This window comes from Bos grunniens, chromosome 2 (assembly GCF_055505025.1).
Source record: "Bos grunniens cultivar Pamir isolate PY7600 chromosome 2, Bosgru_T2T1.0, whole genome shotgun sequence".
NCBI classification, from domain to species: Eukaryota; Metazoa; Chordata; class Mammalia; order Artiodactyla; family Bovidae; genus Bos; species Bos grunniens.
In genome coordinates, this window is record NC_141166.1 from 17,311,202 (window position 1) to 17,333,759 (window position 22,558).

The window sequence follows — 22,558 nt, forward strand, 5'->3', positions numbered from 1 at the left end:
TCCATGTAAAACAAGCTTTCTGTCATCACTTTCTGAACATTGTTCCTTTGGCTCTCTAGGCAAATACTAGTAAATCACCTGTGTGAATTTATGAGAAATACTAGTTTTGATCTTGACAAAAATATAAAAGTTACTGTGAATGTCTATAGAGAACTGTCAACCTGCTTATCTGAACTAATTTTCAGGAGCAAAGCTACAGTTGGCAAGGATTGATTCAGATAGTAACCCTGCTCTTTCAGTCACAGTATCCTCCATGTCATAATATGGACCATACTGCCAAATGCTTTCCCTGCCTGAGATTTTCTTGTTTCCTTTTGCATCTTTTCGAAGATTAGCTGAGTAAGGTAAGAAGTCTTTATATTAAAAACTTTATAATAAACAAGCTTTCTGTGTCAGGTAAGATAACTTCAGATTGCTTATTACACTACAGATTTTCAGTTCCTTAAAGCAAGTTGTAAGGTCTTGAATTCCTTTCAGTAAGAAATTCCTGCTATTGTTCAGAGGATAAAAAAGCAGGAGGTGTACTCTGATATTTGAACTCACAGCTGCATTTCAAGGAGATCATTAATCTAAGATATTTAATTAACTGAATGCAGCTTATAACAGGGGACTTCTGCTGTCATAAGTAGATTCTTGTTTCCATTGTGGATCAGTAAAACCAACCCTCCGTATTCATGGGTTCCACATCCAGGGATTCAACCAACTGCATTATCAGAAATATTTAGGGGACTTCCCTGGTGGCGCAGTGGTTAGGACTCCACCCTTCCAGTGAGGGGGCATGGGTATGATCCCTGGTTGGGGAACTAGAATCTTACATGCCCAGTGGTGTAGTTAAATTTTAAAAAATATATATAGTCAAGAAAAAAAATTCCAGAAAGTTTCCAAAAAGCAAAACTTGAATTTGCCGTGCCAGCAACTATTTACATAGCATTTACATTGTATTATATATTATAAATATTCTAGAGATTATTTAAAGTATAGGGAGAATGTACCTAAGTTGTATGCAAATACTATACCATTTTATAAAGAAAGGACTTGGGCATCCACAGATTATGATGTGAGGGGGTCCTACAACCAGTCCCCCACAGATACCTGAGGGTACAGCTGTACAGCATCAATAACTCAATCCATAGTCCTTACTCTCTACTAACCATATCCCAAGAGAACATTGTTAGGTGGAGCAAAAGGACCATTTTTGTGAAATGTTTGAGGTCTGCCTGCCTTTATCATCCTCTCATCAGTTTCCTCAGCTCTTCTAGCACTGGAAGCCTATCCTCATAAAGATACCCAGGATCTTGCAGCTGCCTGAAGTCACTTCTTTTCAAGAACACGTAGTACGGACAGGCCTCACCTGAATGCGAGCTGTGTTGACTACCTGAGTACCTTTCTCATGAGTTCCTAAGAAAGGTGTTTAACTTCTGAGATCAGTACTGTTTCCTGTGAGTGTCATTATCAAGTGAGATAAGATTGAAAAATAGAAAAGAGAGGGGCTCTTAGGACAGTGCTTAACTGGTATATTGAATGTAGGTACTCAGATAGTAGTTCTTTCCCCTGCCTCTTTCTTTGAAAGACCAGCTTTAAGCAATTAATGTAGCCAAACGTCAAATAAGGCTGGAAATACTATTTGCCTTTTCCCTGGTAAGTTTGCAGTTATCAAGTTGAATAAGACTGCTAGGAAACTGGCTTCTCAGGTGGCTTAGTGGTAAAGAATTCACCTGCTAAGACAGGAGACGTGGGTTCCATCCCTGGGTGGGGAAGACCCTCTAGAGAAGGAAATGGCAACCCACTCCAGTATTCTTGCCTGGGAAATTTCCACAGACAGAGGAGCCAGGCGGGCTACAGCCGAGAGGTCCCAAAGAGTTGAACGTGACTGAACACGAATGCATGCTAGAAAGCTAGCTCTTAGAAATGCAAAAAAGTTAGGACTTTCTTTATCTGTCTGCACTGGTAATGAATCATTGATTAAGAATTATTGATCTTCATCACCACTGTTTAGCTAATACCTTCAGTGGGGTTTCCCTTAGCCTTTGGAGATTTTTACAGAAACTCAGTAGAAAGTCAAGAACCTCAATCTGAGACAGATTTCTTTTTTCCTAGTCCTAACTGGACTAGATTATCCAGCAACCCCCCTTACCATTTGAATGTGGAGGAGACCAACCCCTCAACTAGTAGTAGATCTCTTATCTGGACATTGTTGTGGCTTTCTTGATTTTATAGAGTTAGAGTGGTTCAGTAATTTCTGGAAAGCTTGCCTAAGCTAAAAGAAATTATGTCTATAGTCACATAGTATGTCCTCTTTGTAAATATGTCTTTTGCTCATCAAGAATATATAAAAGATCAAGAATCAGGGACCCCAAAGGTAAATGAGTTCTGACCCATGGAATACACCAGCAGCATAATCTGAGCTGACATGCCACAACACCATACAGCATCCTGTATTCTACAGTGTTTGAAGTACCTTTCCAGCCTCGTGTCCCAGAAGAACTGCTTATCCTGTACCACAAACTTAGACATCATAACTTACCTTCTGTCCCCCAGCCTTGAGTATAGTTTCTCCCTGGTACAGACTTAGCACACAGGAGGGCTGTTTATGTCATATAAATGTTAAGAGAATAGATATTGCAATCAGGCACTCAAAAACCAGCATTATGACATACTGGCTTCATGACCTTTGAGCATGGTACTTGCCATCCCTAAACCAGATTTCTTATCCATACAAGGACTGTAATAATCATGCCTATTTCATAGGGTTGTGCAGATTAACTTAGATGTGGATAAAGCACTTAGCCAACATCTGGCACTCAACACATGTTAACCATCACCATCACACAGTAAGTAAGTGCTGAATATACAGATCAGTGGAACCGTTATGGTTGGGTATGATTCTGCCAAAGATTCTTACATCCAAGAGATGTGTAACATGAATCATATGACATCAGAATTCTTTTCATTACTTGGTAAAGTCTTCCCCTTTAGTTTCTTCCTCTTTAGTTTATTTGAACAGAACTTTACTCAGACATGGCCGAGCTGATAAGCAATATCTGATAAAGTGTACCAGCTGATTCAAATAATTTTCCAGATAATTTTATGCAAAAGTTTTCCTATTTTATTGTTTTTAGAAGTTATTTTGAAGGACAGTCTGGTGATTTATGAAAACTTATGTTTTCTATTTATGAATACTTACATTGTTTGTCATTCTACAAATTAGGCTAAACTTCTAATTTTCAGGAGGAAAAAAAACCTTTTTTGTTCCATCTCCATTGAAATTTAGAAATCTGAAGTAGAGTGTTGCTAAGAAGCTTCATGCATGCTGAGTCACTTCATTCATGTCCGACTCTTTGCAACCCCATGGACTGTAGCCCACCAGGCTCCTCTGTCCATGGGATTCACCAGGCAAGAATACTGGGGTGGGTTGCCATTTCCTACTCCAGAGGATCTTCCCAACCTAAGGATCAAACCCCCTTCTCTTATATCTCCTGCATTGGCAGGCAGATTCTTTACCACTAATGCCACCTGGGAAGCCCCAAGAAGCTTTGTAAGACCCCATGTTTGAGCATCTCAGTGTTCTTTCTGCACACAGTGAGAAGCGTTTGGGCAAATAGTCCACTGTTTGTTGTTGGTTTCTTAAGTGCTGCCAGGAGAGACTTATACTCCTGGGGTCTCTTCTTAGGTCCCAGGAGTGGGTTGATGGAGGATGGTTAGTAATCTGCACCAACTTCAGTTTATTAGCTGTACTGCTTCCCAAACATGTTTTTGGCAGTGAAATATTCTACAAATCTCCTTGTAGTGTTTCTCCATCCATTTCCAGCACAGCAGCCAAAGATTTTATTTTTCCCATAACAATTCTTTAGACAGTTGATTTTTTTTTCTTACACTGCCCACCTTTCTTTGTCTTCATTATCTCTTGTCCTTCTTTGTGCACACAAACTATATAAGCTCTAGCGACTGTTTTCCCCTGAAAAATGTAGTTATTCCAAACTTTCACTTCCCTAAAATCTTATTTTTTAGAAACATCTTTTAACTCCCCGTATCAGTTCTTTGTCCATCGTGGTAGACTGCCCTCCCTGCCTGGTGGCATAGAGCATGGGCTTCAGTGGCTGTAAGTGTTTCTTTCCATTTAAGAGTTTTCCTTCCCAGAACCCTGTAGCTACTCAGACCTCGGCCTTTGAGCCAATGCTGAATCTCAAGTCCTACCCCAGCCCTACTGAGCCAGAATTTAGATTTTGACAAGATTTCCACATGATCTATATATATGCACATGAAAGTTTAAGAAAGCACTGCTGTAAATCACGTTTTGCTCAAAGCAGGGAAAGCTGTCAAGTGGTGGTTCTCAACCCTGGTGTTCAGTGGAATCACCTGGGGAACTCTGAAAAATACTAATGCCTAGGTCCCATCTCCTGAGATTCTGATTTAATTGGTCTGTGGGAGTGGTCCAGACATTGGGAATTTTCAGTATTCCCCTAGGCGATTCTAATATGCAACCAAGGTTGAAAACCACTCATGTGCATGAATCTTATAATTTACCCTGCTGCTACTGCTGCTAAGTCGAATCAGTCGTGTCCGACTCTGTGCGACCCCAGAGATGGCAGCCCACCAGGCTCTCCCGTCCCTGGGATTCTCCAGGCAAGAACACTGGAGTGGGTTGCCATTGCCTTCTCCAATGCATGAAAGCGAAAAGTGAAAGTGAAGTCGCTCAGTCGTGTCTGACTCTTAGCGACCCCATGGACTGCAGCCTACCAGGCTCCTCCGTCCATGGGATTTTCCAGGAAAGAGTACTGGAGTGGAGTGCCATTGCCTTCTCTGAATTTACCCTATTTTCCTAGAATATCATTATATGTTAATCTGTGCAAGACTAATGACTAAGAAAAAGATTAAGTTTTTCACAATTACATTTATTGGGAGGACATATATATATAGACAGAAAAAATTGGAAATACTGACACAAATATTAAGTGGTAATCTTTGGTTTATAGGAATACAACTATTGTTTTTTGTCCTCTATTTTCCAAATTTTCTATAATAGCCATGAATCCTTTTGGTAAAAAATCCTCACATATATATATACTTTTTAATAAATGTGATCACATTATATGTGTTTTGTAAACTTCTTAATTTTAAAATTTTATCTTTTTTCACACACAAATAAATAACATTTCCTCATACCATTAAATATCATTTAAATAGGCATAATTGTTTAAAGTGAATCTTGACCCAGGATGACTGTATTTTTACTTAAAAGATACATTTATATACTGACTAGAATCTTTGAGAGACTAACTCCTGGAGAAACCTATAGTGTTTGGAAGCTTTCCTTGTCCACAGAAGGAACTGTGTTTAAATGGAGACGTCAGAACTGCAGTGAGGTCAGGTCAGACCTTCCCAGAGGCTTTTGCAGCTGTCATCAATTGAGTACCAGCATTTTTTGAGCACTTAACACAGAAAACTTGACTTTACCATCCCAGAAGATGCTGCCCCCTAGGGAATCCTTAATGCTATTTGGCTTGCAGCCTACATGTCCTGTTGAAGGACATTATACTTCTGAATTTTCTCTGCAAATCCTTTTTGGTTTAGTTGGAATTGTGCTTCAATACAACAAATGCCTCTCACAGTTTGAGTCTCCTCTACATTACTGTGTACATTATGGTATGTAAAGCTAGAATATCCTTTGAGCAAAATCTTGAAAACATCAACGGTGTATTATAGTGGGCCAGGCTGTGTTGTAATTAAAGAAATTCAAGTACCTCCTTTTTCCCAAACTTGGGAATAAATACCAGTCCTCCCCCAACTTCAAAAGAAAAAATAAGTGATTTGCCTATTCTTCTTGACTGTTCTATTCTTGACCCAGTCCAGTTGCACTATATGGGAAAGGAATAATTTTGCTGATAGTGTCTTTACAGTTGGAAGAAAGGAGATACATTCTATAGTTGGGGAACCTTTTAAAAGATGTACAGTAGCTTTGTGGGAGAAAAATTCTTATTTTTTTACTCCATTTAACCTTTTCTATACCAGAATCTATATATAAAAGTTTCAAAAATGTACGGTCTTTAATTTCAGAGAAATAGGCTTAATGTTTTATTTGCATATTTGTGGTTCTAACTGAGCTTTTAAACTTAGCTTTTCTTCTGAAGAGAAAAATTTCACAACACTTCACAACCTAAAGACTTCAGGAGTTATACCTACTAAGATCATGAGGGAATTTATGTTCCTTTGAGTAGTATTTGATCTGAGTTTGTGCCTTAACCTGAGACAGTAGTGCTATCAACCTGGGCTATCTTGCCTAGTTATGCAAATCAGGAAGAGAGGAGACACCTGGGTATGGCACAGTATCGAAAGATGATACAGGTTAGTGAGTGGCTATTCAGCTTTAGAGGCATGTTTTAGTCACTGATACTTATCTTATCTCACAAGACCTGATCATAAGCAAGCCAAAGATGGTACTTTGTACAAGTCTTCATTATAGATAGTCATTCTCACATTGCATTGTAATTATTCTTTTACCTAATAGTTTTCCCTACCTGGAGGAGCACTCCAGAGAACATGCACACAGTCATGTCTTATTAGTCACGGTGTGTGCTAGCCTAACACTCATAAATGTTCAGTAAAGTTAGACAAATGAAATGTCCAATTCAGCCATGTTGTAATACAGAACCCTTTGGCCATATTCAAATGTAAATTCAATTGATTTCTTTCTTTTTTCCCAACAATTATAGGTTGATCATTACTTAACACCAGTGTTTAACAACTGTACAGTAGATGATCGTTCTGGAGTTCTGGACATTCTGGAAGGAAAATAAAGGGGAAATGATTTAGGAAAACTTCTATCTAAAATTATATCAAAATTTGGGGATTAGCTTTTCAGACCATATTTATATTCAGACTGGTATTGTGTTTTGGAGGACATGCATGTACTATACTATCTGTCATTGCTGCTGCTGCTGCTAAGTCGTTTTAGTCGTGTCCGACTCTGTGCAACCCCATAGACGGCAGCCCACCAGGCTCCCGCGTCCCTGGGATTCTCCAGGCAAGAATACTGGAGTGGGTTGCCATTTCCTCCTCCAATGCATGAAAGTGAAAAGTGAAAGTGAAGTTGCTCAGTTGTGTCCGACTCGTAGCGACCCCATGGACTGCAGCCTTCCAGGCTCCTCCATCCATGGGATTTTCTAGGCAAGAGTACTGGAGTGGGGTGCCATTGCCTTCTCCGTATCTGTCATTATAGTGCCTTAATTCTTAAATAAGATATGAAAACACAAGGAAAGATTATTTCCTGATATTAGTATATTAAGTAAATTAAACGGTTGAGACACACATTTGACTTTTGGATGCATCGCAAAGTTATTGCCCAAAAGCATTACTTTGACTTCTTAACCATTAGTCAAAAGCATTATTTTGACTTCTTAGCCATTAGTCAAACTCTGTAGTAGTCAGCTTGGAATCTGTACATTTCTGAGTAATTGTTTTTGAGGGGTTTTTTTGGCTGCACTACACAGCCTATGGGATCTTAGTTTCCCAACCAGGGATTGAACCTAGGGCCACAGCAGTAAAAGTGCCGAGTCCTGACCACTGGACCACAAGGGAACTCCCCGTGTAATTGTTTTTTTGATTTTTAAAAAATGAAATATAGGATTGAAATTAGTATAGAATATATATTATACTGTATATTAAACTATGTTTCAATATGGACCAAACTGCTATTTAAAATTAGTTCCGAACACTTTTCGTAAGAGAAAATTCAACAAGAAAAAATTGTATTTACTAAAAGAATATTGTATACAAAAGAGCAGTTTCTTTATAAACTTAGAAAGTGGCCTGGGTTCTAATCTGTCTATACCTTTCACTAGATGTGAGGCTTTAAATGTCTGTTACTATTTCTGAGGCTGTTTCTTCATCTTTAAAATGGGGGTGATACTTGCTTTGAGAGGATCAGCTGAGATAAAATGTGTAAAAGTGATTTATAAACTTTAAGATTCTATGCAAATGAATGATGGATTTCATTGATTGCCTTAGTAAATCTGATAGCCTAATTCTGTATCTTTTTTTTAATTAGAACAATGATTTAGAAAATATTAGGGTGGAAGGTGTGTTTGGCATGAGAAATAACTACTACTAAGCTCTTCCTATATCTAAAGAGTCCATGTGCAGACCAGACCTTTTTTGTCATTTATTAATATCAATAAAACTGCAACCAAAAAAAGAAGGGGGAACAGTTTGTGGTAGACTCTCCCTCTTGTGTTTTCTAAATTTTTTCTAGTTTTACTGAGATAGAATTGACATATAATGTGTTTTTAAAATTGAAATATAGTTGATTTGCAAAGTTGTGTTAATTTCAGGTGTATAGCAAAGTTGTGCAGAGATCAGTTCAGTTCAGTCGCTCAGTCGTGTCCGACTCTTTGCGAGAGATATTCAGAGATGGATATTCTTTTTTAGATTCTTCTTCATTATAGGTTATTACCAGATATTGAATATAGTTCCCTGTACTATACAGTAGGTCTTTATCTTTTTTATATATGAAATAAAGTGTTAGTCGCTTAGTTGTGTCCTACTCTTTTCGACCCCATGGACTTTAGCCTGCCAGGCTCCTCTGTCCATATGATTTCCCAAGCAAGAATACTGGGGTGGGTTGCCATGCCCTCCTCCAGGGTATCTTCCCACCAGGGATCAAACCGGAGTCTCCTGCATTGCAGGCAGATTCTTTACCATCTGAGCCACGAGGGAAGCCCAGGGATTAACATACACACACTACAATATAATGTGGCTCAGACAGCTGCAGTCCCTGGGGTCTCAGAGTCAGACTCAACTGAGCCACTAACACTTTCACTTTTCATGTTATCCCAAACTTCCAGTTTATCCCTCCCCACCACAGTGTGTTTTTTAAAAATTTGTTTTTCAGAATAGATCCAGACTAAGGATGTTTTTAATTTCCAGTCCTACAGCTTTCCTTTTCACATACTTACCAAGTGTTTTTCTGATTCTTTTGTGGATTTTTGTTTTTGAAATATTTCCTGACCTTTTCATTAATGTTGAAGCCTTTTTCTTGATATCCCTGTAATCCTTTTTATTTATTTTTTTTAGTGTGGTGATTTTTTTTAATATAAATTTATTTACCTGTAATTCTTTTTAAAATACACATTTAACAGCTTCATTGAGATATAGTTCACCCATTTATAATGTACAGTTCAGTGGGTTTTATTCTATTCACAATGTTATGTAGCCATCATCAGTCACTTTGGGAACATTTCATCACCTTTTTAAAAGAAACCCTGTTTCCTCTAGCAGTCATTCTTCATTTCCTCTACCCTCCCATCCCAGCTGTAGGAAACCACTAATCTACCTTCTGCCTCTATAGATTTCACTATTCTGGATATTTCATATAAATGGAATCAAGGAATTTGGGGGCTTTTGTGACTGATTTCTTTCACTTAATGTTTTCAAGGTTCATCCATGCAATAGCGTATATTAGTGTCTAATTCCATTTCAATTCCAGATAATAGTTCATAGTGTGGATGTACCACATTTTATTTATCCATTCATCAGTTGAACATTTGGGTTGTCTTCACTTTTTTTTTTTTTAGTTATTAAGACTAATATTGCTATCAACATTCATGTACAAGTTTTTGTGTGAACATGTGTTCTCATTTCTCTTGGACATATACCTAGGAGCAGAATAGCTGGGCTATAAGGTAACTCTGTTTAACCTTCTGAGTAACTGCCAGACTCTTTGAAAAGTTGCTCCATTTTACATTTCCACCAGCAGTGTATGAGGGTTCTAGTTTCTCTACATGGTTTTGAACACATGTCTTCCTACGAATACTCCTCCTAGAGGATGTAAAGTAATATCTCAGTGTGGTTTTAATCTGCATTTCCCTGGTGACTAATGATGTTGAGTATCTTTTCATATGCTTTTGACCATTTCTGTATCTTCTTTGGAGAAATGTCTATTCAGATTCTTGACCATTTTTTATTTATTTTTTTGTTGCACATCACTCCTTTATTTTATACTGATCTGGAAAAAAGACATTTTTAGTACAGTTATGCTCAAATGAATACTGGGCCCAAGTGCTGGGCCAAGCAACTGGAACATGATTCAGAAGTCAGGCACAGTGAGAGACACACTTGGACATGATCAAGAGGCATTCCGCTGCCACAAAACAGTAAGGCAGGGGAGGGATTCTAAAACACAGCAGGATGAACTCCTACACCTTAGACGTCAGGAGCTTATCCCATGATAGTGTAAGGAATGACTTATTTGCTGATGACCACATGTGGGAATATTTCAACCTCCACTAAAAACCCCAGAAGGGTTTTGTTTTGTTTGTTTTTTTGTATTTATATATATATATATATATATATATATTTTTTTTTTTTTTTTAAGTAAATGCAACACAAAAACATTCAGGATTGATCCAGCCTTTTAGAGTCAGGGAGGAATATTTGATTGAGTCACCATGCAGGTTACATTCATCTTCCACTGGAATGATTAGAGCCCCGAGTCACCTAACAACAGTGCCCGGCTGGCCTCTGGGGACACGAACAGGCTCTTACTTCTCATTGGTCACACCTCAGCATGGTTTTCTCCCTGTTCCCTACTCAAGCAGCTCCTTAGTAATAAACCACCATCAAACCCCCCCAGTGATGACCTCTCAACACTTGGATAAGTCTTCCCTCAGCTTGGACTGAGGACCATGCCCCAGACGTGCCATTCTGACTAGACTGTATGAAGGGAGTGGGTGCAAGAGATAAAATGGCTAATGTGGAATTGGGAGCCGCTGGTCCCCACCTGCAGGTACAACTTACGATGCCTACAGATGTCATCAGTGGGACATGTGCCAGGGAGAGGTGCAGAGGAATAGGGTAGGCCAGGGCAGGGGAGGAAGGTAATCCTTGGGAAAGTAATCTGCTGCTTGCCCTCACTTCTTGGCCTTGCCCTGGGCAGCCACAGCCTCCATGGCTTTACGCACAGTCTCCTCATCCCCCAGGAACTGCATGGGCTTGATGGGCTTAAAGTTCTTGTCCAATTCATAGACCATGGGAATGGCAGTTGGCAGGTTCAGCTCCATGATAGCCTCTTCAGAGAGACCCTCCAGATGCTTGACGATGCCCCTAAGGCTGTTGCCATGGGCTGCAATTAGTACCCGTTTCCCCTCCTTGATCTGGGGGACAATTTCTTCATTCCAAAAGGGCAGAGCTCTGGCAATTGTGTCCTTCAGACTCTCACAGGAGGGCAGCTGGTCTTCAGTGATGTCTGCATACCTGTGATCCTTACTGATGTTGCTGTAGAAGGGATGGTCAGGCTCCATGGAGGTGGCCGGACATGATAGGAGCACCTCCAGAGCTTTACCTGGGCCTCACCATGCTTGGCAGCAGTTTCTGCCTTATTGAGGCCAGTCAGACCCCAGTAGTGTCGCTCATTAAGGCGCCAAGTCCTCACCACTGGCAGCCACATTTGGTCAGTGGCATCCAGCACTGTCCAGAGGGTCCAGATTGCTCTCTTCTGCACTGAGGTGAAGCAGATGTCAAACTCATAGCCAGCATCTCTCAGCGCCTGCCCGCCTCGCTTCACCTCCTCGTGCCTGGCTGGGCTCAGGTCGTGTCGTACCAGCCGCTGAAACAGTTCTCCAGGTTCCATGTGCTCTCACCGTGCCGGATCAGCACCAGCTTGTAGGCAGCCATGGCTGCGGTTCGGGATGCGGCCTGACCATTTTTTAATTGGGTTATTTGTCTTATTGAGTTGTAAGAGTTTTTTATATATTCTGGATACAGTTTGCTCCTCAGATCCGTGATCTGCAAATATTTTCTCCCACTATGTGAGTTGTTTTTCCATTTTCTTAATGGTGTCCTTTGGAGCATAAGAGTTTTTAACTTTGATGAAATCCAGTTTATTTCTTTTTTTTCTTTTGTCATCATGTTTTTCTAGTCTGTCATATCTAAGAAGGGTTTTAACTAACCCAAGGTCACAAAGAGTTATTCCTGTATTGCTCCTAAGAGTTTTGTAATTTTAGCTCTTACATGTGGAGCTATGATCCACTTTAAGTTAATTTTTATGTATGATGTGAATGTTGGGGGTCCAGCTTTATCTTTTTGCATGTAGATAGCCCATTGTCCCTGCACCATCTGTTGAAAAAACTATTCTTTCTCCCATTGAATTGTCTTGGCAGCCTTGTCAGACATCAGGTGACCATAAATGTGAGGTTTATTTATGGACTCTCAGTTCTTCCATTGATCTATATGTCTGTCCTTATGCCAGTACCACACCATCTGATTACTGTAGCTTTATAGCAAGTTTTGAAATCAGAAAGTGTGATTTGGCCAACTTTGTTTCTCTCTCAAGGCTGTTTGAATTCTCTGAGTCTCTTGATTTCCATATGAATTTTAGGATCATTTTGTCAATTTCAGCCCAAAAAAAGCCAGCTGGGATTTTATTAAGTTGAATTTGTAAAGCAGTTTGGGAAATATCATTATCTTAATCCCTCCAGTCCTCATAATTCTCTTCTGACATGTAGGAGAGAAGCATTGTAAAGAAAAAAGTTCTTTGCCCTCTTTCCACAAGTAAAGACCCTCTGTTGATAAGTGGGTAAATGAAGGGAGAGACCTTAAAACTCCTGTTGGTCATCCACCAATCTCAGTCTCCCAACTCAGGAAGTTACTGACACTGAGCCTTAGAGAATCCATGCCCAGGGTGTCTGTCCAGAGGCTGGCAGTGGGCAGCTCCCCTACTGATAGGAATGTATATCTATTCCTTCTGACCTCTAAAGTACCCTTGATAGTTAAGAGACAGTAGAGCGGGGGAGACATGTTTATTTCTTAAGTAGATGAACTTGTTTTATGGCTGTTGGTTTCTTTTGTTTGCTTGTTTTAAAGAAGTTCTTTCACCTTTATCAGGCAAAACAGTTTGAGAGTTAGCAAGATAAAATTTGCAGGTTTCACTCAGAGGCAGTGCTTTCTCATGGTCTGGAAACTGTAGGCTCCTGAAGAGGCCTAATGTGTGATGATTCTACTGGCAATCAGTTTGTAAACATAATTACCATGTCAGTTAATACAGTGGTTCATTTTTATGTTCGTTCAGTTCTTACCAAACAAATCTAGTTGTATGTACTGGCACTCTCATGTAATAGATCAGAATAAATAATACACAGTTGTGGGGTCTGTCCTTCTTTTGTCCTTTAGGGTTTTGTCTTTCTGACTCTTTAAGACTTACACTCTTTTATGTTGCCTTTGGGAAAGGTTGGCCTCTTCTGTACTCAGAAGGCTTGGTTCTTTCTATTAAGAGCCTCTCTTTCTCCTCAGAAAGACAGGGAAGACAGGGTGCTTCTTGTTGATGGAAACCTGGTTTTTGTTCTGATGACTTATGGCATGATTTCTCATGCCAGAAATGATCTTCCTCTCTTCTTATAACAAAACATGGGGCTTCTCGTGTGCTTTCTTTCTTAAAGTCAAAGGGTCAGAGCAGTCGCTGGAGGAAAGCGCAGGCTCTGGCTGTTTGGGGAGCGAAGCTGAAGCCAGATCTGGTGACAGTGCTCAGTTCTCCTTGGGAGGAATCTCCCGATGAGGGAAGATCAGACCTGACTCATTAGGACTGTCCAGCGATCATTCATGGAAATCGTAGACAGTTTTCAACCTTAAAAATAGATCAATCAAAAGAAAATCACCTGCTTCTTCCTTCCAGCTGTTTAATATTAGGTTCGGTTTTTAATATCTCCAAACTTTTTCCCATCCAGAAAGTGAAGTGATGGAAGTAACAGTACCTAACATGTCGTTTTGTGTACATAAAGCATCTAACACAGGGCTTTACGTCCAGTGTTAATGAGTATAAAAATCTAAATGTAAGAGAGAAAATAGCAGTGCACACAAGCACCAAATCATAAGAAAAACTTTATACTCAGAGAAAAGAAATGTATTTTGGACAGTAATAATGAGTACTGTCTAGTGAACTTCCGGGCATTACTACTGATCTCCTGTGCTCCAGGCACTGTGTTAGTTTTACATACATAGTTCTCATTGAATCTTCACAAGAATCGTACAAATATTTATTACATTTTGGAGTTGAGGCAAACTAAGCCTTAAGGAAGCCGCTTCCCCTGTGGCTCTGACGGTAAAGAATCTGTCTGCAATGAGGGAGACCTGGGTTCAATCCCTGGGTCAGGAAGATCCTCTGGAGAAGGAAATGGCAGCCCACTCCAGTATTCTTGCCTGGAAAATCACATGGACAGAGAACACTGGTGGGCTACAGTCCATGGGGCCACAAAGAGTTGGACATGACTGAAGCAACTTAGCATGCAAACCTAAAGAAAGTGACCCCAAGGTCACAAAACTATTAAATAATGGTGCCGTGATTATCACCGGGGCTGTGAGACTCCACTCTTGTGCTTTAAGCATATTGTATACTCGTGGGAGAAGAGGGGATGAAACTGAATGTGAAAGAATGCTAGACCATGGAGAAGTAAAAAGGAAAGGGTCTTTTGAGTGTGAAATCAGACTTAGGAAAAACATAAAAAAGGCTTTGGGGGGATGGTGGCACATACAAGGACAGGTCTGTGATGGAACCAGTTTGGCTGGAGCAGGTGTTTTTGAAGGGAACCGGAGACTGCTCGTGGTGTGTCTATGCTTGACCCAGTGACAGCAGAAAGCTCTGAGAGGTTTATGAGCAGGGAGGAGACAAGATCCAAGTGATATTTTAGAAACAATAGTCTGCCAGTAGTGTGCAGATTGGATAGAGGGGAAAAAAGGTGAAACTGCATTTTAATGGAAGAAAATAGCAGAACTTGGTGACTGACTGGAAAGGAAGGTCAAGAGAGGTCAGGAAGGTCAATGCCCAAAGAAACAAAGCCCTTTGGGCAAGTTTAGTACCAAAATAATTTTGTCAAAAGTTGGAAACCTTGAGAACAGGCTATAAATGACTCCATAAACTTCCTGTACCCTCCCAAAGCGCAGGCTCCTCCAGGCACCAGTCCATTCTGGTGGTCTCACCCTCTTGCCTTTTACTCCACCCAATTCTCCCCAACACCACCCCATCAGAAAACCCTTTTCTGCTCTAAACACGGTCTCCTCCCTCCAGGAGCACTTCCTGGAGCCCTCCCCTTCCCTGAAACCTGGTCCTCCCTCAAGGAGGCACCTCTCCCTCGGGGTCCCAGGGAGGCAGCTCTTTCTCTGTCTCCTCCTGTGAGGGCCAGGCTGGGCTGGGGGAGTGTGACAGGTGAAAACTTGCATTTCCTGCATGTTTTTGCCTACTGTTCTTTTGAGCCATTTTGTCTTTTTCTCATGTAAGTGCTCCTTCTGTGGTAAAGACATTGTCCCTTTGCCTGTCATATTTTTCTAGTTTTTCATTTGACTTAACTTTGTTTATGATGATTTTGAGGTATAAAGTGTTCTATGGTTTGACTTTTGAGATACTTCTTAAATTAAGTAATAGAGATACATTCTTCTTGTAAAAACTTAAAACAGTTTGAAAAACCTAGTCTGTTTCAATCTCTGTCCCCAGAGCACTCTGTCTAGTGCTCTCCCCCTCCTGCTGAAACCGCTTGGGTTTTATTCTGGAATTTGTACACACTTTATTCTTTTATGTTTTTTTTTTTCTTTTGCATTTCTTTTTAGAGAGGCATTCTTTATCCTTAGGTTACATATTCATCTGTATTTTCTTTATATGTAATTATTGAGGTCAATTGCAGTGTATTATAGTAAACAATATGAGATAATTAACCATTTTTCTTCAATAATTTGGAATTTAGCATATGGTATAGAACGAAGCAGGGCTTCCCTGGTGGCTCAGACAGTAAATTTGCCTGCAATACAGGAGACCCGGGTTCGATCCTTGGGTTGAGAAGGTCTGCTGGAGAAGGAAATGGCAACCCACTCCAGTATTATTGCGTGGGAAATCCCATGGACAGAGGAACCTGGTGGACTACAGTCCATGGGGTTGCAAAGAGTCAGACACGACTGAGCATGCTCATAGAGTCTTAAATGTCTTAGAAACTAATACTAGTGTAATATACACATGGGTGTCTATTTTTTAATTTTCAAATTCCATTTTGGAATAATTTTAGGCCACAAGAAGTTGTGAAAATAGAAAGTGAGTCTTCATGTACCTTTTATCTAATGTCCCTCAATGATAACATCTTACATAGCTATACTACATTATCAAAACCGGGAAAGAGACATTGGTACAGTACTATTAACCACTGTTTTTCCTGGGTCACATACCTTCTAGGATTACCCTGAGAGTCCACTTGGTGAATAACCATGCAAAACAGTCATGGAAGTAGCTGCTTTTCAGCTATCTTATTTACAGTCAGACTCCACAGTGTGTATTAAAAGAAATAAGAAGTGGAGTAAAGAAACCGAGGATATCAAGGAAGCTAGTGGACATTCTGGTCAAAGCCAGCTCTACACAATTTCCTTTTTTTCCTTCCTCTGACAGACTTTTCCATGTTCCCCAAGTAGCCAACCAAACATTTCATAGAATAGCAGATTTCTTGTCCTGTTTGGTAACAATACATCTTTCTTCAGCTTTACCCTGTTTCCAGGCGAGGAGCCAGGAGTCAGGTTTGTCAGGGCAGCAGAGGGAATCCATAACTTCTGCTGTTGTTACAAGTTAGAAGCAAACCCTGTTGCCCTCCCCTGTGGCTGAGACAAAGGAAAATAATGTGACAAGGACGAATTGACAGCGGCCACCTCTGCCAGCAAACGCTAGAACAGCCGAGAATTTCAGGTTACCTTGGTTGAGTAAACTTAGGGCTGCCCCGGACGTTGTTTCTCATGCAGATAATTTGGTCTTGGCACTTGCTTGAGGTCATATTGAAAGAAAATGAAAGTATTGGTCACTTAGTCATGTATGATTCTTTGCAACCCCATGAACTGTAGCCCACCAGGCTCCTCTGTCCCTGGGATTCTCCAGGCCAGAATACTGGAGTGAGTTGCCATTCCCTTCTCCAGGAGATCTTCCCAACCCAGGGACAGAACCCAGGTCTCCCACACTGCAGGCAGAGTCTTTACTATCTGAGCCACCAGGGAAGCCAAGCATAAGCTTATTATAAGGTGCCATTGATGTGATAATGATGCACTTCAGGTTCTTAGGCTTAGGGGAAAAAAAGGAAAAAAAATGTCACTTTATGAAGACATCAAAGATATCTTTTTCTAAGAGAGAGGCCTTGTGTGGTAGGGAAAGATACATTACAGTGATGTGACAAATTAAGTTCTGGCTTTTTAGGGGGTTCAGATCTGAAATATGATTGTATCTAACTGGGGTATAATCTTCAGAAGCTGTTAACTAACATGACTGGCATTTTTTCCTATCACAATAAAGACTTACCATGGATGTGCCCTGCCTGAAGAAATCACAGTAAACAGAAATTTGCTTTTAGAGATTTGCTAGTTAATCTCAAATTAGGGCTTTAAACATTAATTTACAGAAAATTTTCTCCATTTATGAGATAACTTATTTGGTACTTTTAAAACTCCTACAGAGCAATTTAAACCATGTAATTTACCAAAAAAACAAAAACAAAACCCAAACAAAAACCACGCTTCATTTTTACACAACTGTTCTAAACTGCTAACATTAAATTCACCTGCATAAAAAAGCAGGGGCACTCTCCCCCTCTCACTCCCTCTCTCCCATTTTTCTCTCCCCCTTCTCCCCGCTCCTTCCCTCCTTCCCCCTCTTCATATCTATCTATATCTTTGTCTCTCTTCTCTCCCTCTTTTCTCTCTCAATCTCTCTCTCCTGTTACACAAAGGAATATCACAGGATCTTAAGTATGGTACCTCATTCTAGTTAAATGTGTGCATTCAAATGACCAACAGGCAGACATTTATTTTTACAAACTAGCAAATCTCTAAAAATAGTATGAAAATATAAAAAATACTCTTCTATTTATAATAATAATAGTCCATTTAAAAATGATCCCTTTGTCTTCCGTCAAATTTCAAGCTAATAAAGCTAGTGATTTTTGTTTTCTCTGGCATAGTTTAGGAATGTGCCCCTGTTTTGATTTTGGTAGCATCTGTAAGAGACTACATTTTCGAAAGTTTATAATTCTAAACTATAATTAAAATGGAAGAAAAGGATTATGTCTAGAAATTGATTAGGATTCCAAGTCCGGAGTAAACAAGAACTGTACAATAACTTTAAGATACCTGTTAATAGTGAAGTGAAAGTCACTCAGATGGAATTCTCCAGGCCAGAATACTGGAGTGGGTAGCCTTTCCCTTCTCCAGGGTATGTTCCCAACCTAGGGATCAAACCCAGGTCTCCTGCATTGCAGGTGGATTCTTCACCAGCTGAGCCACCAGGGAAGAATATGTGTCATGAAAAAAAGTGCAAAGTAGAATAAGAATAAAATACTAATTAAGAAATTAGTCCCTTTTAAAGCCTTAATTCAGGCATTATCCTAAAAGAAAAATCCTTTCTAAGAAAACATACTCTATGAAAACTAATGTTGACTGTCCTTATACAGAGTACCCTAGACTTAATAATTTGGAAGCAAAATCTTGTTCATTCTACTTAGCCCTATTACCCCACCCCACCCCCCAATTTTTTTTTTTTTTTTTGCTAATTACTTTTGGCACACTGGAAAGTTACTGATTGATGTGATGCAAAAGCCACGATAGCCAAAGATTTCCATTTTTTGCTATCAACTCAATGAGTGGGAATACCTCTGCCCTCAGTAAGTACATAAACCAAATTAGGGAAAATTTGTAACTAGTACACAAAACAGCTGCTAAAAGCCTGTGAATGTTCAGAATAAAAGGAATAATGAGGAGCAAGTACTAGAAAATCAGACAGAGGAAGACAAAAATAAGCATTCAGGAGAGCCATTTGGCAAGCAGAGGCTCATTTTTAAATCTTGATTCGTTCAGAGATGGTGGATTATAGTGTCTGTCTTAGCCAGGAGATACACACATGTAACGCGATTATTCTGCCCCTCTTTTTAAAGTAGCCTGCACACCACTGCCATTATGAAGCCAGTGACTCCAGAACTGACCGGGGCAGAAGCTGCTGCAAAGGTTAATCTGATCAAATTCAATAGATCCTCCTGGAATCCTCTCTATCCGCAGAAGTTACCATATATTAGAGCAGTGAGGGAGCCGGGGCCAAGTCTTCACTACTGAGAAAAGCTTCCAGAGAAAGAAATTCAGGTGACCTAGGGTATGAAAAATTAGGCCTCTTCTTTGGTGAAGAATTAGGAAGTGATTCTTATTGAAGTTATTTGTGCTTTTGTTTTTAAATAATATACAGATTAAAATGTTTTCAAATAGTATAAAAGGTTATACAGTGAAAACTAAAACTTTTGCAGTTAAAAGCTGAACTGTGTTTTCTTTAAAAAAATCAGATGGAGGAATACGTTATGTATTAAAAGAAAAGCCTCTAGAAGATCTAAATGGGAGGGATAAGACAATGACAGAAGAAATGAGGATTTCTGGCAGTTTGCAGTTTTGGTCAGAGAAGGAAGAGACTTATGTAAAGGCTTCTGGATTTTTCATCATATCACACCTTTCCCAATCCTACATTATAAAAAAGATCCCCATATTTCCCTTTGTATTTTTCTCCTTCCTTCCTTTCTTTCTTTTTTAACTTTGATCTGTCTGAAGTACATTTTAATAGAAGGAGTGAAGTAGAGATTTAATTTTTTCTATATGACCACCCTTTTGTCCTAACACTATTTATTCAATAGTCCCATCTTTTTTTGCCACTGATTTTAAATGTTTCTGTTAATACATTCAGTTCAGTTCAGTCACTCAGTCATGTCCGACTCTTTGTGACCCCATGGACTGTAGCACGCCAGGCTTCCCTGTCCATCACCAACTCTTGGAGTTTGTGCAAACTCATGTCCATCAAGTCAGTGATGCCATCCAACCATTTCATCCTTTGTTGTCCCCTTCTCCTCCTGCCTTCAGTCTTTCCCAACATCAGGGTCTTTTCAAATGAGTCAGCTCTTTGTATCAGGTGGCCAAAGTATTGGAGTTTCAGCTTCAACATCAGTCCTTCCAATGAATATTCTGAACTGATTTCCTTTAGGATGGCCTGGTTGGATCTCCTTGCAGTCCAAGGGACTCTCAAGAGTCTTCTCCAACACCACAGTTTAAAAGCATCAATTCTTTGGCGCTCAGCTGTCTTTATAGTCCAACTCTCACATCCAAACATGACTAATGGAAAAACCATAGTTTTGACTAAACAAACCTTTGTTGGCAAAGTAATGTCTCTGCTTTTTAATATGCTGTCTAGGTTTATCATAGCTTTTCTTCCAAGGAGCAAGCATCTTTTAATATTATGGCCGCAGTCACCATCTGCAGTGATTTTGGAGCCCCCCATAATAAAGTCTGTCACTGTTTCCATTGTTTCCCCATCTATTTGCCATGAAGTGATGGGACCAGATGCCATGATCTTCGTTTTCTGAATGTTGAGTTTTAAGCCAACTTTTTCACTCTCTTTCACTTTTATCAAGAGGTTCTTTAGTTCTTCTTCACTTTCTGCCCTAAGTGTGGTGTCATCTGCATATCTGGGATTATTGATATTTCTCCCGCCAATCTTGATTCCAGCTTGTGCTTCATCCAGCCCAGCATTTCTCATGATGTACTCAGCATATAAGTTAAATAAACAGGGCGACAGTATATAGCCTTGACATACTCCTTTCCCAATTTGGAACCAGTCTGTTCCATGTCCAGTTCTAACTGTTGCTTCTTGACCTGCATACAGATTTCTCAGGAGGCAGGTCAGGTGGTCTGGTATTCCCATCTCTTTAAGAATTTTCCCATCTCTTTAAAAATACTCTTTAAGAATTTTAATATGTACTGAATTCCATGTGATTTTTTTCTCTTCCATTGATCTGTCTAGTCATATTCAACACTATTTTAGTTGTTATAACTTTATAAGTTTTAATATCTGTAAGGATATCTTTCTTGTTACTTTTTTCTTGTTATTCTTCAGGATTTTACTGATGATTCTCGTACTTTCCATATGAATTTTAAGATCAGTTTTCGGGTTTTTAAAAAATCCTATAGTTTACATTTATCTGAATTGCATTAAATTTATGGATGAATCTATGGCATTAATTTTTTCCATCCAAAATTAGGGTATGCTTTTCCATTTATTTAATATTTCTTTTGTGTCCCTCAGTAGCATTTAGAGTTTTTTTCTGATAGAGCTTGAGCCGAGCAGCCTTACTTTTATTGTTATTTACAGTAACTTTTCTTTTGATTCTTTTCAGTTTTCCAGATAAATAACCATATCACTGGCACATAATGATTATTTTATTTTCTCTTTTCCAATTTTTATATTTCCTATTTCTTTCTCTTATAATTGTGTTGTCTAGTACCTCCAGAATACAGTAAATAATAGTGGTGCTAGAAGATGTCTCTGCCCTACTTATGACTTTAAAGGGAATGTTTCTAGTGTTTACCCAGTAAGTGTGAATCATAGCTTGTTTTACATAAATATCTTTATTTCTCCTTACTCAGCTTTTTTTGGGGGAATGAGGTAAAGTAGAAAAGGATAGCTTTATTGCTTTGCCAAGCAAAGGGAGCCACAGTGGGCTGATAGCCTCAAAGTAAGTGTCCCTTACTTAACGTTTCTTTCTTTTTTTTTTTAAAGGGAAATAATCTTTAATTTGTAAATCTCTTACATGAGTCGAGAATAAAAAAGAACCAACAGTTTCTAAAAGTGAAATAGATAATATTGGAATATTTAAAGTTTACTGAGTGGAACTTTTTTTTTTAAGTGGAGTATAGTTGATTTGCTTACTGAGTGGAACTTCTTTTTTTTTTTTTTTTTAAGTGGAGTATAGTTGATTTGCAATGTTGTAGTAGTTTCTGCTGTACAGCAAAGTGAATCAGTTACATATAGTCATATAGCCATTCCTTTTTATTTTTTTATTTTAGGTTTGTTTTTTTTTTTTTTTGCCACATCTCACAGCTTTTGGGATCTCGGTTCCCCAATCAGGAATTGAACCCGGGCCACAGCTGGGCAAGCCTGGAATCCTAACCACTAGGCAATGAGGAAACTCCCTCTCCACTCTTTTTTAGATTCTCTTCTCATGTAGGCCATTACAGAGTACTGAGTATAGAGTTCCCTGTGCTATACAATAGGTCCTTACTAGTTGTGTATTTTATATATAGCAGTGTGTGTGTGTCAATCTGGGTCTCCTGATTTACCCCTCCACCCCCCTCTTTTCCCCCTTGTTAACCATAAGTTTGTTTTCTGCACTTGTGACTCTGTTTTGTAAATAAGTACATTTATACTCCACATTTCTTGACTCATTCTCTCCCCTGAATACAAAATATTTCTTTTCATCCATTGTTAAAAACTTGTATTTGTTCTTCCGTTGCCTAATAGTCATCCTTAATTGCATCATCCAAAGACAGTAAAACTCAGGATGTGGACGAATAAGCTAAAAATAAGGGAAACCTGAATTAATGGTTGAAAGAATTAAAAGCTCTGTTCTACCTGTGAATCAGTTTCCTGAGCAATCAGCTTCACCTAGAGTAGAAGCCAGTGACTGAAACTGGAATTGCCATTGGCTTGAGCAGTTTGGTGTGTCTAGAAGTGCTGAAGACTTAAGAGTTTTTCTGG

The 22,558-nt window shown here is 39.3% G+C and overlaps 1 protein-coding gene, 1 non-coding gene and 1 pseudogene across 2 annotated transcripts in view; 1 reads left to right on the plus strand and 2 right to left on the minus strand.

Moving 5' to 3' along the window:
- Positions 1–22,558, plus strand: part of PDE6D (phosphodiesterase 6D) — a 61,612-nt gene that overhangs the window by 16,235 nt on the left and 22,819 nt on the right. The window lies entirely within an intron of this gene.
- Positions 7,503–7,575, minus strand: TRNAK-UUU (transfer RNA lysine (anticodon UUU)). The gene has a single exon. It is a non-coding gene; the product is annotated as a tRNA-Lys (tRNA).
- LOC147377673 (phosphoglycerate mutase 1 pseudogene) lies at positions 10,788–11,682 on the minus strand (annotated as a pseudogene).